The sequence below is a fragment of the Vanellus vanellus genome (assembly GCF_965231255.1).
Source record: "Vanellus vanellus genome assembly, chromosome: 3".
Classification (NCBI taxonomy): domain Eukaryota; kingdom Metazoa; phylum Chordata; class Aves; order Charadriiformes; family Charadriidae; genus Vanellus; species Vanellus vanellus.
Window position 1 is genome coordinate 24959625 of NC_138907.1, and position 16147 is coordinate 24975771.

Sequence of the window (16147 nt, forward strand, 5' to 3'; positions counted from 1 at the left end):
AAAATAGAATCCCTGTCTGTCAACATGGCTAAGAAATAAAAATAAAAATGACTCATTTTTTTCAGCACTGGGACAGTTCATCTTATATTGGGTAAAATTATGGGGTACTTTTTCTTCTTTGGAAAAAAAAGAAACAAAAAACCACAACTTAAATTCCTTGGAACTATGATAAGCCTTGAAGTCATAAAGGACATTTACTTTTGTGCTGCTAAGGTCGTTTTTTCCTCTCTGTCTGGGGAACCTGCCAGACAGAGGTCTTTTTCCCCATCAGGAGAATTTTGTCTCTATACACTATTCCACCTTCCTTGGGAGTACTCTGCTGAAGCTAAAAGAAAATATAAAAGCTTTAAATATTTTCCTTATAGCAATAATTTCACATTGGTGTTTCACACAGCTGTAAATCTTGTATCAGATTCTTTCTTAAAACATTCTGTATTAAATAGCTATATGGGCAAAACATAAATTCATTTTACCCAATTATGCTATAAATATATACCTGTATGAAACAAATGTTCTCCTGAACAACCCTAACCCTAACCGTGCTCCCTTGCCCCTCCCTGCACTGTACCACATGGTGTTTTTCAGATTGCAGGAGAGGTCTGAGATAAAAGCTATGTCATCTAGTTTGGTACAGCACTGGGTATATGAATAGGTATTTAATATTGGTGATAAGAAAAACAGGCTGCCCCATTTCAAATTAAAACTATTGAACCAGGTCATATCCTGCATATATATGCTCTTAGGACGATACTTGCTGATCTGAATTTCTGTCTTCCCACGAAGGTTCATCCAGCCCTCATAGGCTACCAGTTTATTAACCATTCCCTAATACACATTATAGATGGCAGGTGCTAGAGTCGTCGTCATTGTGCCCCAAGGCTAAGGCACTCTGCCTGAAGATATTAGCTCAGCCAATTTTATCTGTGTTTATAAAACTGGCATTTCTATTTTCTCTAGTCTTCCAGGTAGCCAGAGTGAGCTCTGTAATTCTTTTTTCTTCCCCCCCCCCCAGAGACTCATGGGATATTAATCATATAAAGTTATTTTAGACATATTACGTTGCAAATATTTTTAAACTGATCATATGCAGTGCACAGGGAAAAGGGGGAGCATAAGCAAAAAAAAAAAAAAAAAAATCTCTTGGTCCATTGGGTAAATTTTCAGTACAATATACGAGCATTTAGCCACACAAGTCCCATTAATGTTAATGGTCCCAAGCTTTCTTTTATTCATCACGGCACTGATTGCACTTGGTCAGCTCTTTATCAGTTTGAAATATTGACAGTAGGAGGAGGCGTTCCCTTAGCCAGGCCTCACTGTTGCAGTGCTCTTTTAACTTAGTCATCCTGCAAATGCTCCTATAAATGGATTTATTTCAGCAGATCCAAACGATATCAACCAGATCATCTCACCCTGGTGCTAGCCTCTTTGCTTTGGCTCCAATTTGGAAGAGCACTGTTTTTAAACAGTGATCATTATTTATAAAGCACTCTATAGTTTTGCAGTATCTTATTTATTAAACTGTTTCCTGTGCTGCTGCTAAAGTCCTATCTTTATCTTGTTAAGAAGTGATTATTTGCTCTCTGTGGTTCTGATTATGATTTAGATGATAAAACAAGGCTATTCTCTGAAAATATGTTGGCCGCAATAACTCAAGATTTCTAAAATTTCTGCTGTGCAGCTCCGCTTTTCCTTTAGTCGTCTGCATGTCTACTTCAAAATACTTTCAGTGCTTTCTGCAAATCATACTATGTTTTTTATAGTTATTGCAGAAGAGATTTTTCTTCTGGTTGTATTCTTGCTTCATTTTATTTGTTGGAAAAACGGGTTTTACATTGTTTTAATTGTGGGGAAAACAGGCTCTCTTGGGTCATGCCTTCTGCTTTCTGAATATATTTTAAGGTGTCTTTATCTGCTGTCCTGTAAAATCTATGCAATGTTGTAGAAGCAAGTAGTTGTAGCATAAAATATTTCCCTATACTAAGCAAGGGAAGGTCTGCAGAAATATATTGCTGTTCTAGTCTTTAATTCAAAGAGTCATTGTTACTTATACTGATGGTACTCCTCAGTGCTGTATAGAATGGTATCCTTGGTGAGTTCAGAAAGGACCACACTACCTACTTCGGGGGGGGTGGGGGGAGGAAGGGAAATAATCCAAATTTGACCTGCTACTTCGTATCTAAGCCTGTCTGTTTAAAATTCTTTGTTCTGACCACGCTTACATGGATGTAAATTGGGATTAGTGTTGTTGTTCTAGGTTAGTTAGGGTTATAACAACTGATGATTAGAGTGGAGTGTGTCCTCATATTTTCTCCTGAGTAAAGAAAAAAATTGGTTAAATAGCAAATAGTGTGACATTTTTATATAGAACATTTTTTCAGGCTTGGTAATTAATAGTGCTTTTATTCTGGTTTACTTTAAAAGTTTCTTGATTTACTAAAAATGAAACTTCACCAGGACAGGTGCCATCAGTAACAGAATTCATTCTCTCTGTTCTGTAGTAAGTAGTGAGAATATTGGTGTAGTGTTTTAGCCCTCGGGGGATTTTATTTTCTGCATTTTCAAGTTGTTCAGTGACTTGCAGCAGAGACAAAGAGGGAGGAGGGGGAATCTATTTACACAAATTACAGTCTTTGTTCCCATCAGCTTTCATAATTGGGTGAACAAAACGAAGGCTAGACTGGCAGGTACAACTATCCTGGGTAATATCTTTTGAGTCAGAAAAAAGTTAAGTGAATTGTGGAACTAGGGAGAAACCTTTCTGGGAAGTCTCGAGGAGGGGATGGGGGATAGGTGTTTTTTGAGAATGTCTACCATTGGGAAGCCTTACTGCATTGTGGAAGGGAAAGAGAGAGCTTTATCTTGGGATGGAAGTCATCCCTTCCATGAAAGTTCTGGCACTGTTCAGAGCGAGTTCCTTCACAAACGATTTGCACATTTAATTATTATGTCTTGGGGGCTTTGTTCAGTATTTTTAAAAGATTAAATGCATTATAAGAACACTGCCTCTGCACTCTAGCTTGTAAATTTGGGTGCTTCTCCCATTTATTTTCCTCCTTTAGGATTCTTTAACTTTTCTTCCATCTGTTTTATATTTTTCTCTCCCCGATTGTTCCCATTCAGTGATTGAAATATGCCAATTTGAGCTACTTATTCCAAACCCATGTTAGATTGTCACGTTAGCATCATTAATTTTCAAAAAAATAGGATATTCCTGCGTAAACTTGGTTATGCTACTGAGCTGCATGCGTTAAGGGGGAAAAACGAGCTGAATGGGAATCCTGGGTGAAGCAAAGACTGCATAATTGGTTTTATGCCAGACCTTCTGCCTTTCACATAGGCAGGAAAGGGCCAGGGTAATGTCAGAGGTGGAAATCAGGGCACCGCATTACTCCTGCAGAATTGCAAAGTGACCGCCGACTGCGGCCAGCCTGAGAAATGGCCAGCGCTCAAGGTTGCGTTAAGACAGAAATGCCCCGTTCTCCTGGCTTTAGAAGCCACCGGCTGAAATCTTCTTACACCCAAGAGCCTCAGGATGCCAACTGCACGGTATGGCAGGACATAAGTCACTAGTTCCCAAGCAGTCCCTCCCCAGAGCTCTTACTGTGGGAAAGGGCTGAGCTGGGTGTTAAGGTTTCAGGGCACTCTGGAGTCAGCCTTGTTAGTCCAGTACTTCCTTTCTACAGCAGTTTGGGATCTGGATGAACTGGCAGCCCCCGTGCCTGAAAGTCCTGCTGTCAGCCGCTTCATGCAGCGGCAGCGTTCCTGCGCGGCCGTAGCTGAGGGCCACGTGCTGTTCGAGAGCTGTCGGCCAACTTTGCTCTAAGGCTCTGCCGTTTTACACTAGACGTGCCTTGCTGCTACAAGTACACCATTCACCCTTTTAGTAGCAAAACGCAGCTTAGATTGAATTTTTTGTAGAGGCTTTTTCATTTAGCATTTTTAAGTGCATCTATAAATGAGGTTTTTGCATTGTTAAGGATGAGGTGAGTAATTTTTTCCCCTTTCCCTTACACTGCCCTAGCATGGCAAGCAAAACTTTAAAATAATCAGTGGGACTTAAATAAGCTGGCTGTCATCTGAATCCTCAGGCAACACAGGGGGCAGAGTAAAAGGTGACTTGGAGCCATTGTTACAGCACATGGGCAAGTATTGTTGCTTTTTTGTTTTGTTTTGAATACGGTTGTCTTTCTATGAGACATTACAAATGGTAAAGATACAAAAATGGTCACACCGGAAACAAAAGAATACAAAGTTTCATACTTCTTAGTAATGTTGTATGTCCAATCACCCACTTTTTGATTTAATCTATTACACTGTTGTAATCAATCATGATTTTCCGTGTTGTAGAAAGTCTCATACTTTGAGAGAAAGGGAGAGGGAGAAGAAAGAAAAAAAAATCAGTGAATTTTGCAGAAGAAGAGGAGAAATTTTCTTATTGCCATCATTCAGAATTAGTCAGTCATGTATTCTGTAATCACTCATGTTTTAAGCAATAATATAAAAATCAACACAAAGGCAGGCTATAGCAAAGTGGTCTTTAATTCAAAAATCCCATAAGGAATTAAAATTCTAAAAGATGACATAGGATCAATCAATAACTGCCTGAAAATATCACAATATATGGAGGCTAAATGACATTGTGCTAGGTGAAGAAAATTAAGGAAAGTATTTTCAGTATTGTCCTTATCTCTTTTTATTTAGATTAGTAAAACTGGTTGAATTTTAAATCTTTACATGTCTCTTGTATTAGAAACAAAACGTTGACAGCGTCTGCCCTAAAGAATTTACAGTCCAAATGTGAGACAGGATCAACTACACATACGTAGAAGGCAGCAAAGGGAAATTTTATGGAAGTTATTTTTTTAATCCTTCTGCCTTGGCAGTTTAATTTATTCCTTGTTTAGTGTTGCAATTTAACTTACATTGGGCAAACAGAATTATGACAGTATTTAGTAAATGTTATGTGCTCTATCAATTTCCTGTCATTATAGTTTTCTATATTCATCACTTTCTCGTTTGCCTCAAGTTGAATCTTTGTGTAAATTGTACCCTTTATCTAAGCCCTTACAGGTTGAGTTACATGGCTATTCGTACCATTTAAATGTCTGTCTTCATACTTATTTCTGGATCACCTTTTCTACTGATTGCACCAACAGATGCAGTTCAGAATTTAGAGATATATACTTAGTTTCCTTCAAGTATTGATTGAGTCATGAGAAAATCTTGAACTCCTTACCGTACAAGGAAATACACTGAAACACCGACATATGTCACTGCTGGTGCTGCTTTGTGTATCGTTTGGCTTATTACTTTTTCATTTGCATCCTGACACACAGTGAAAAATCTCAGCTGAAATCCTCAGCTGAGGAGCAGCCAGCCCACCTGGGTAGGAGGAAGACATTATCTCTGTGTTCCTCTACTGCCAGCATTATTCTCCGCCATCCTGGTTGCCCAGGTAGGTGACTGCACACAGGACTTTGCATAATATCTGGCTGTATCTGTTCCCTGTGCGGTGTATATTTGTCACATTACCTGTATTACTGCACGTAATACAGGAGTTTTTCCATGTCCGCTTCATACCACTGTATTGCTTTCCTAAAAACCAGAGGAGGGGAGGGTTTGAGTTGTATTTATCACTCTGAAAGTATTTCGTAGTGTGTGATTATTCAGCTGATAGATAAATACTATTTCATTAGCATGCTAGTTTTGTTTTATGCTTCTGTATGTGCCAAACTTACAGTGAGTGCAAGGGATTGATTTTTGGGAATAAGCCAGACTACAAATTGGTGATGCAACCTCCACAGCTGGCTTACTGCACTGGGTCATGTTTTCTGTGGCACATTCTTTACAGAGGCTGGGCAGAGCAGAGCAGATTGGTGAATATGGCCTTAATGGATGATAAACAACATGAAATCTCCTGTTTGATTATTGGGCTATATACTTATGGTGAGACACCACAAAAGGAAAAGGAAATGGTAACAGCAGCTAATGCTGAACAACCACTACAGGTGGTTCTCCCCTCTTTCCCCGATTCTGTTTTCAAAAGCAGTCCAGGGACCGTGACTGCCGTATGCATGATAAAAATCTTCCTTCTGTGCATTCGGAAACATTAGTGAGAGTGAGCAGGGATCATACACGTGCTAGAGTAATTTCTCAGAAAAAATTGCTAGATTTCTTAGCTTCCCACGCAGACTCGCCTCTGTTTTCTGCATATTGTAGATTATGCATAGTAGTTTACTTTTACGGTAACAGAGCCAGCCGGTTAGCGTTATCCTGTTGAGTTTCGTGCCTCTCTAATCGCGTGGTCGTTTAAAGGCGGCAGGGCCAAGGCCATCTTTCCGGATTACAGCTAACCCTACGCGTCCAGTGCAAGAGAGTTTGGACTGAACTCTTCTACTTCCATTCTGTCCTCATCTGTAAGGGCAAGGCTTTCGCTGAAACGGAACTTGAGGTGTTGAAGATAGTGTTTTGCTAGCTGTGGAGAATATTCTAAGTAAAATATTCTGTGTAAGTGCTATGGAAGTGTTTGGGTACATTTCCAGTAAACATTTCATGCTAAACTCTATAAAGCACTTAATTTACTGAGCGCACAGTTCCTAGGTACAGAGGCACATGGATAACAGGGCAAAATGTAATGGAATTTCAGTAACTGTTTGAAAGCAGGACCTGCTGAACTGCCGAGGTGCAGTTCCTTTAGGTGGTAAATATCTTAGAAGGCAATGAGTGAACTTTTACAATCACCTAAATTGATGGGAGTTGAGGAAATAATTGTTCACCGTCAGCAGGTGTGTCACGGCGTCTCTAGCACACTCTCCTGTAAATGTGAGAAAAGTGAGTTTGCTATCTATATATAAACTTGCGGCCAATTATTCCATTGAAATCCTTTTGTGAACTTAGTTGCTACAAATAAAACCAGCTTTAGGCTTCCTCTGGATAAGGTCATTATTTCAATAACAGGGGAAATACTGTCATAAATATTACTAGATGAAAATATTATATATTACTTCCAGTTCTTAATTTGGCAGTTTTGTTGTAGTTTATTGGTCTACCTTAAAACTTGGATATGTTGTTAGCTTTTTTGCAGTTCTACCATCAGTAGCATTTGTGGCTGAGTTTGTAACTTGAAACTATGCTTTTTGCTGAGTGTTTGCTCTGCAGTGTTGTATTTCTGTCTAAAAGGTTCTCCCTCCCCCCCCCCCCCCTTGTTACATTTCCATTTTTGTCCTGTAGTATTTCTCCAGACACTCATTAGCTTATTTTAGTTATTCCTCTGTTCCGTATGTACATTGTCTAATCAATAAGCTTCTTCACTTGCTGCAGGATTTCCACCTTATTCTGCTTCCAGCTTCTGTGATGCTGCGTGATGAGATTCAGCCTTGGCTAGTGCACTATTGTCTAAATTTGCTGTGTTTCAGATCATTACACTGACTTTAATTTTGATGTATTTGCATTTTACTCAGCTCTAGTCATACTCTTTTCCCCTGATCGGTTAAATTACTCTCTGTGCAGTGTTACATTTGTACTACTGCTGGAAATACTAACTAAAGGCTTATAATTGAAGTGCTATTTACAACTACTGACCTCCAGCTCGTTTCTGATTTCTCTGTGATGTTGACCTTTTATAGATTGCACTGTTGTAAATCTTTGAAGTGATTCTTCCTGTCATCATATTTCTAGTAATTATGATTTGCATTGCATTAACACCTAGAAGCCTCTCCCACCTTACCCTTGTTGCATAAGATGACCTTTTTTATGCACTAATTCACATACGGGTAACAGAATACAATTCTTTCTCTAAAGAATTTAACCTGAAATGAAGATGAATGCTTGCCTCTATTGCCATACTTTAAATATCATAGCTTGAATTAATGAAATTGCTCAGAAAGGATCTTACTCCTAGAAACTATTTTGTTCCTTTTCTAAGAAATTCAGAGCCTGTTGAACTTCTTTCCAGGCTACATAAAGATAAATAAATAAAAATAAAGATTACAGGTATTATTTGAGAGAGGCCACATTTGAGAAAAATTTTCTCAAATTTTGTTCAAGTTGAACAATAACAGCAAAGAAAGCATTAGGTGAATATTGGTCTGATGTTTCCTCTTTGTTCATATTTCACTTCGATATTGAGGGCAACACGGAAACAAACTTGCAGCTGATCCTTACCCCAAGCAGGACTTGAGTCCTAGAATGTCATGATTGCCATCATTACTCTGGTAGCTGTACTCTGAAAAAATAGTGCCGGTTGGATGTATGCCTGTTGTATACTGTCCCAATGTTACTTAATAAATGAATTTGAGTCAGGACGCTAGTTTTTTAAAGATTGTATTCCTTAAAACCTCTGCATAAACAACTTGATGTTGACTCTAATGGCAGAGGAATGCTTACAGACAATAGTGTCATCTGCATCTCCGTATCAGGTTTCACACTGATCTCTCATATATGGTTTTCTGAGATCTTCATTTATTTATTTAGATAAATCTAGGTAGTCAGACTGTCCAGTTCCTTTTGCGTCTTGCTAAACTCTGAGATACTTCTTGTGTCAATATTTTGCAGATTGTCATAATGACGTTTCTCTTTTTACTGCAAAGTTTTAAAGTGCCTGTGATAAGGTACACCTTTGCTTTGAACTTCTTTCCTTGAACGCTGTCATGTTTGTGTTGTGTGTGTTGGAAAGCTTTTCTGCTCCCTAATTGCCTTTTCAAGACGATCTTATGTGCTTATGTTATGTCTTCCTTGTGCACTGAGCATAGCAATCCGTTCTTTTTCACTTTATCTTCATATAAGAGTACTCTCATGCCATGATCAATCTTGCTCTGAGCGGGTTTTTGTTTTTTTTTTTTTTTTTTTTAAAGAACTACTTTGTATAAATATAAAATTTTTAGTGTGTAAAGTATGGTTTATTTATCTTTTCCATGGTATAAAGAACTGGTTGGACAGGTCTGGAATCGCCCAGTTAATTCTAATCTGCAGCTATTGATGTGCACAGTAACCGTAATACGGCCAGAGAATCTGCTCTTTAGGGAAGTCTTGTGATGTTCTACATAATATGCAGTATTTGGAAAAGGTTAGACTAATACCCTTTTTCGGATATATTAGTATTCCTCAAATGTCAGTAAATACTTAGCGTCTAGGTAATTTTTCTGAATACATGCGGGCATTTTGCTGACTTTATTTATATGTAAGGCTATGGAGAACAAAACAGTACTGAATTTTTCAAACGTTACGGAACCTTACACAAGTGATATTGGCCACCATTCCTCAGGAAGGAATATGGAGGCAGAGGGTTTAAATGATGGCTCTTGGGTGACATACCTCAGTCATTGGCTGAGTACAAACTCAAGGTCTCCTAATTTTGAATCTCTTGATTTAACCACTGGGTATTACACAGTTCCTGAAAAAGCATCGCTCTGTAAGTGAGGGGATAAAATGCTACTAATACATCAAATCTTATCAAATGACTTTAAACTTATCTTAGCTTTCTTTTCACCAAGGTTTGCTGTAAATCTTTCTCACTAGGGAGTAGCAGGACTTGTGTCCTTGCTAAAAGGAGAAGATTGATTTACTATATTCATATGGAACCAGCAGCTTCCTATGAGTATGCAATAATGAATTGGAATATCCTATAGCTTTTACCCCTGTGCAACACTTCAGGCGACCTTAAAGACTGGAATATGTTACAGAAGTCCATTTGATAGAAGCTTATAAACGTGTGTCTTCTGCATAGAATAACAGCGTAACACGTCTTTTAGTATGTGCAATATTCTTATTCTTCAAATGCTCTAATTGATTGTTCATTGGGCTCAGTCAGCCAAAAGTGGAGAGAAACTTTGTACAGACATCATTAGTTTTTCTCCATTTAAAAATTAATCATGAAGAGCTCTGGCTCTTTAATTCTGTAATTTGTATATTTAATGGGCTGCTGCAGAATCTATGACAGTAATTAGCATAGCCTGAAAACTCATTAATACGCAACAACATGATTAATGCAGCATTAATGCAAACATGACTGAAGTTATTTGGGTTATGTAGTAAGAAGATTAAAGCTAAAATGTCCTGTTTGTTTTACCAGTAGCGGGTATAATGGGGTAGCAAGCAAAATAAGAAAAAACAGGTATCAAATTAGTCATTTTAGTGTAAAAGAAATTTTCAGTTCTTATCAAGAGGATTTGGGGTTTTGCCTGGTAGTTGGTTTCTACAAGAGGTGTTTCGTATTTGCCCCTTTCATTCGCTCAACATATTCTGTGTTTATGCTTGTTTAACCTTTTAGTTTGACTTGACTTTTTGGCAGTTTGAGGTATTAAGAGCTTATTAAAAAAAAAAAATAGTCTTTGAATTGTGTTATTCTGCATAAAGTTAGACTTTTTCAAAATATGGGGGCGTTGTACAGTCTAATTGTAAAAACAATGGATTTTTAGCTTCTCCTGGTTTTATTATCATCACAAAGTAAGGGGCCTGCTGCTTGCAATTGGACGCTCCAGTTACAGTTTGGAAAAAGTTGGGGAAATTTTTTTGGTGTGTTTGCATGCACAAATATATATGTGTGTGTACATACGTATATGGTCATATATATGACTTTTAAGTATATATTTTAAATTTCTACTAAAAAACTAAAGCAACTTAAAAATGAACAGCATTTACTTCATCAATGGCATTACTAACTCAGTGTAATGTTTGTGATGAACTTCAAAAATATTTTCAAACACATTAAGGGAACAGTAAAAAATGGAGCCTGTTCCTGGACCAAAGACAACAAAAGATGTTGGACAGACTTGGGAAGAATACTTTTCAGCTTCTTCTCTCAACAAAATCTACAAAGCTATAGACCATCACCAAAATGTGAAGAACTTTTATTCAGCGGGGGATCTTCATGATTATGTCCAGGAAAGCATCCTCTGAGCTCCTTCTTTTCCTCTAATTCTGCTGTCTTTTATGTGAAACTGCTTTAAATACTAATCCCTTTTTGTGAAGCCTCCCTTCTATTTTTTTGCAAGGTGCATTTTCTTATTAAAAATACATTTTAAAATGTGTTTTAGCTATTGTAATGACATGTAGAATGAAGAATCGCTCTCGGAGAGAATAATGACTAAATATTAATTCAAAGGAAGTGAAGGAACTGAGAGTTCTCTTCCCCATCTATCACCTCCCCAGATAAAAGAAATTTTGTTTTAGAATTTCTGTGGTAAAATGTAGTTTGATTAGGCAAAAGCATTTGTACAGGGTCTTAATGTTAAGTAAACACTTAACATTTGTCATCCTGAAGGTACTGCTGAGAGCCCAATGCCATAGTCAAAATTTTATATACAATTTAGTTGGCGTTATGCACAAAAAAGGGCTTTAGTAAGCACAAAGAGATCGCTTTCTTTGCCAACAATTTTCTATTAATTTGATTGGAATGTAAGATTATATAATTATTTACACCATTTCCAATAAGGATATAAGTAGAATGGAAATGCAAATTTTGTTTGTACAGTTCTGTGAGAAGTTGAACTGAAAATGGATGCGCTTCACAAATTATGCAACATTTGTTTCTAATAATGCATTGTGATTTTCCAGATATTAGGCAGGCTTGGTTTTTTATTCTTTCCAATTGTAATGTGCACTGTTTTCCTTTCATGATTTCCTAAGTCCACAAAGGGAAAGTCTAGGAAAAGGAAAAGTCGAGGAAAAGGAAAGGGAAAGCTAGGTTATTTAATGCATAAGATTCTTACTTTTTAATCTTATGCATATGGGTTGGGATTCGATGTATTTATGAAAACTAAACTGATACTTTTCTTGTTGTTGACCTCACCCAGGTTGGAAATACCTTTATGTGGCTGTTCTTGTCACTTTTGGACAGATTTGTTCATGTGGTTATACATAGGTTTTGGTGAAGGGGCATGGGACTTTTGAGGCTTGTAGCAACTTATGCATTTAATGAGTCTATTAACTTATATTTGTTGGCTATTTTGAGCTGGACTCTGAACATCCACCTGTAGAGAAAGGTACTTTACAGGTGCTTTAGCTGAGTGCACAGGACAAACAGATTAGTTTTAGGTAGGTCACTTTGATGAAATCTCTCAGCTGTTATTGTAAAAGATGTCTTCAATTACCTTGCCCCTCTGCCTACATTCTCCTCTCGAGTCCTCTTCCCCAAAATTTCAAAAAGTCAAAAGACATTTTTTGAGCACTGTGAATGTTTTTGCATGTTGAAATGCTGATTATTAAACAAACAAAAAACCCCAACAAAAGAAAACCAAAACAAAACCCACCCAAATCATAGAATGGTTTAGGTTGGAAGGGACCTTGAAGATCACCGAGTTCCAACACCCCTGCCATAGGCAGGGACACCTCCCACTAGACCATGTTGCTCAAAGCCCCATCCAGCCTCGCCTTGACCACCTCCAGGGATGGGACATCCACAACTTCTCTGGGCAACCTGTTCCAGTGCCTTACCACCCTCAAAGTGAAAAATTTCTTCCTAATATCTAATCTAAATCTACCTTCTTCCAGCTTGAAGCCATTCCCCCTCGTCCTGTCACTACATGCCCTTGTAGAAAGTCCTTCCCCAGCTCTCCTGTAGGCCCCCTTCAGGTACTAGAAGGCTGCAATAAGATCTCCCTGGCGTCTTGTCTTCTCCAGGCTGAATAGCCCCAACTCTCTCAGCCTCTCCTCATAGGAGAGGTTCTCCAGCCCTCGGATCATCCTCGTAGCCCTCCTCTCGACCTTTTTCAATTTAATATCAGCCAGTTACTAAAAAGGAACTCTTAAAAAGGTGTGCATTCACAGGGTAGCATGCTGATATTGCTCCTCAGTTTAATGACTTTAAAATGCCCATGTTTGTCACTCAAATCTTCGTTCCTCTAATAACCTGGGTGTGCCATCTGTGAAACTAGGATAAAAATCTAATCACAACCCACTACTGCATAAGTTGAAGCTATGTAGATCCTTATAGAAGGGTAGAGTCTGTCCTAACACACTTTGGCATACTGAAAAGAATTAGTAATAATATTAGTAATTTCCCTTTATTACTGTGTTCTTCTTTTTGTCTTTTATGTTCACTGTATACAATGCCTGTAATATGTTTTGTACAATGCTATTATAAGTAAAGAAATTCAATTACAGAAATTGAAGAAATGTCTTTATTTATAATTAAAGGAATTCTGACAGCTTCTCCAATTGCAGCTATAGTTTGAAATGGAATTAAAGATTTTATTTGAATTACATACATTAATATTTAATTTGTAATAGAATTTCCTGTTGTTTTTTACCCCAGAAATCATAACAACTCCTTGTGGCCCAATCACTTTCGTCACATAAACAGGCCTGTTAGGTGAATTGTTGAGTTGCAATGAAGATTCGGTTGATTAAAAGTACATTCCTACTATGCCCCACACATGGTCATGTTTTCCACCCAGCCTTTAGTAGCCTCAGTAGTGTGGCTGAGATGCAGTCTCCATATATGACAAATTACAGAAGTAATTGTGTTGTCACTATTTTATTTATGTTCCTATTTATCTGTTATATCTAACATTGAGGCTAAGTTTTAGACATGCACACTGAAATAGTAGACACAAGTCTTTGAGAAGCTTTCCTGCAAAATCCTCCCCCCCCACCCCCACCCCCCCCCAAAAAAAAAAAAAAGAGGAAAGTTTTTCTGTTGATCCAGTGTTGTTTTCAAGTTCTTTGTAACTTTTGATTTTTAGAGGGAAGCTTTCTGTGTTCAGGCTAAGTAAGATCCATTTTCAGTGCTCAGGGTCAATAAGGCAGAAAAATGAGATACACCTAGCTGTTACAAGTCTAATGGGATTGCTGGCTATGTTTTGTTTTGAATATGATGTCCAACCTGGACTTGAGAAATCTAGTCAGATATTTTTTTAATTAGTACATTCCTGTGAAAAAATATTAATTTCACAAATTTTCATCTTCCAGTGAAAATAGTATCTATGAGGCAGAAGTTTGCTTAATATTTGGTTTCTCCATTGCACTTACTTCTAGAGATGCAAGAAAATATTAATATTGAGGTATGAAAGTACTTATTTAGAGCTACCTTATATGAACTTCCTTACCTCATGAGAAGCCCCAAAGATACCTGAACTTAAAGGGGCAGAGTTCTTTTCTGAATTATGTAATAGGTGACAAATGAATTTAGAATTTGCTGTTTGGGCTGCGACTGAAAGCGATGATTCTTGATTCATCAATACTTTATATGAAGCTATGGCAAATCTACAGGCAGGAATTAAGGTTTGTGAGCCTTTTCAGTATCCAAAGAAGAAAGAAAGCTCCTGCATAACATTTGAAAACTTTTAGAATTACTGCAATATTACCATTCTGAACCATATAATTTATATTTTCTAACACAACATTATAAAACAATGGTGATTTTGCAGAAACTCAATTATTTTGTTAGTATTTGTCCTTCTGAATTAGGTGTGAGGAGGGATCCTCTGGTCTTCAGAAATGTCTTTTGACAGCTCGATAAAAATACTGGCAGTTTGTTAAATTAACTGTGCTTTCCAGTGCTGGGATTAGAGGCCATCAGTCTCAGCCTCTCCAGCAGATACTGCAGCTGGAAATACCTGGAATCTCAAAGTACAGCAACAGTGGCTATTTCCGAGCCAGGCAAAGCTATGCTTTTCCATAAGTAGGGACACAGTTGAGTTTTTTACTTGGTGGGCATTACTTACGTACAACTGCTTTTTGCAGGTATTTTAGTAACATGACTGATTTTAATTGCTTAGAGAATGTTTCATATCTGTGAGCGTATCATGTGATTTGCACAAAAACATTTATGTGATTAAGAAATGGGGTCAAAGGATATTTCTTATGGGTATAGTTAGTTAACAAGCGTGACCTAGTATGAATGTGCATGAGAATTATAATTCTTTAATTTTTTAAGATATGGATGCTGTCTACAAGAAAAACTTTTGCCACTTGTTTTCTGCCTGATGTAAGAGTGAAAATGTGTGTGAAAAGAAGGAATAGTTTTAAGGAGTTGGGTAAAACCCAATAAATTACTCTGTTCAGTAAAAAGCATTTTACGCAGAAATGTCTTGGAAGTGTTTAGTATAGGTAGGTGTTGCTATTGCTGCCTTTTCATTTCCTTTTGCAAACAAATTAGTACAGTAAAAGCATGGCTCCACCATAGACTCAGCCTGCAATGTCTGGATTTGCATGTTAGATAAGTTGGGCCAAATTTGGCATATGGTTTCATAATTTTTCTGGAAGATGATGTTCCAGGAGATAGCTTAAAAGAAAGGTGTTACAGTCATAAAAGATAGGTGGTATCCAAAATTTGTTTATTCATAATTATACTTCTCAAAACCAGATGCATAATTTGAATTGTTTCGTTAATGTGTCCTTAGATAGTTACTGAGTAAGTTTATGCCATGGAAAACAATACTCCAATATTTACAAGCTGATTAATTAGATTGTTGTTTTGATATTTCATTTGTGGTAAAAAGTAATGTAAGAGAACTATGTGTTTGTTTGTTATCTTCTTGTATGTCATTTGAATGACATCTCATGTGCTGAGACAATATTTTATCAGAAACCAAATGGACGACTATTGATGATGATCTGTAAAGTTCTTAACTAAGCTTAGTTCATCAATTATTCCTTAGGATGTGTCCAAATTTTGTTAAAACTTGTTCTGTTTAAGGTGATCTTTGTACACTTAGTTATATGTATTTATAAAAGAATATGCATAAATATACATATAAATACGTGTGTGTATACATATGATCTTTTGGAACCAAACTCCCACTGTTCTTCACAGAAATTCTTCATAGAAATCCTTCTATGCAGGAACTCCGTCCCTACTTTATGAAAAAAAATGTTAAGGGACAAGTGAAAATCCACTTGTAAAACATCAACTATTAGAACAGTACGCTAATGTTTGAATTATATTTTTTTAAGGAAGAAGTTACTGAACAGCGTAACTCATAATTGTGTATCATTTTTTTATGCATGAGTGAGGGCTCTGAAATCACAGACATTTCTCTCAAAGGCTGATTCAGTCTGGAGTAGTGAAATTTCTCCTGCAATGACTGGCAGGGGTTTTAGTGAACAAAACTTCCAGGATTTTGGTTTGTCATTTTACTGCTGTTTTTAAAACCACTTTTTATTTGTAATTATACTGTTAGAATGCAGAAGAACTATTTTTGGC

At 37.2% G+C, this 16147-nt stretch overlaps 1 protein-coding gene across 1 annotated transcript in view; it reads left to right on the forward strand.

The window, feature by feature from the left end:
- USH2A (usherin) overlaps positions 1–16147 on the forward strand; it is a gene marked incomplete at its 3' end in the record, with an annotated part of 409152 nt that overhangs the window by 126801 nt on the left and 266204 nt on the right. The window lies entirely within an intron of this gene.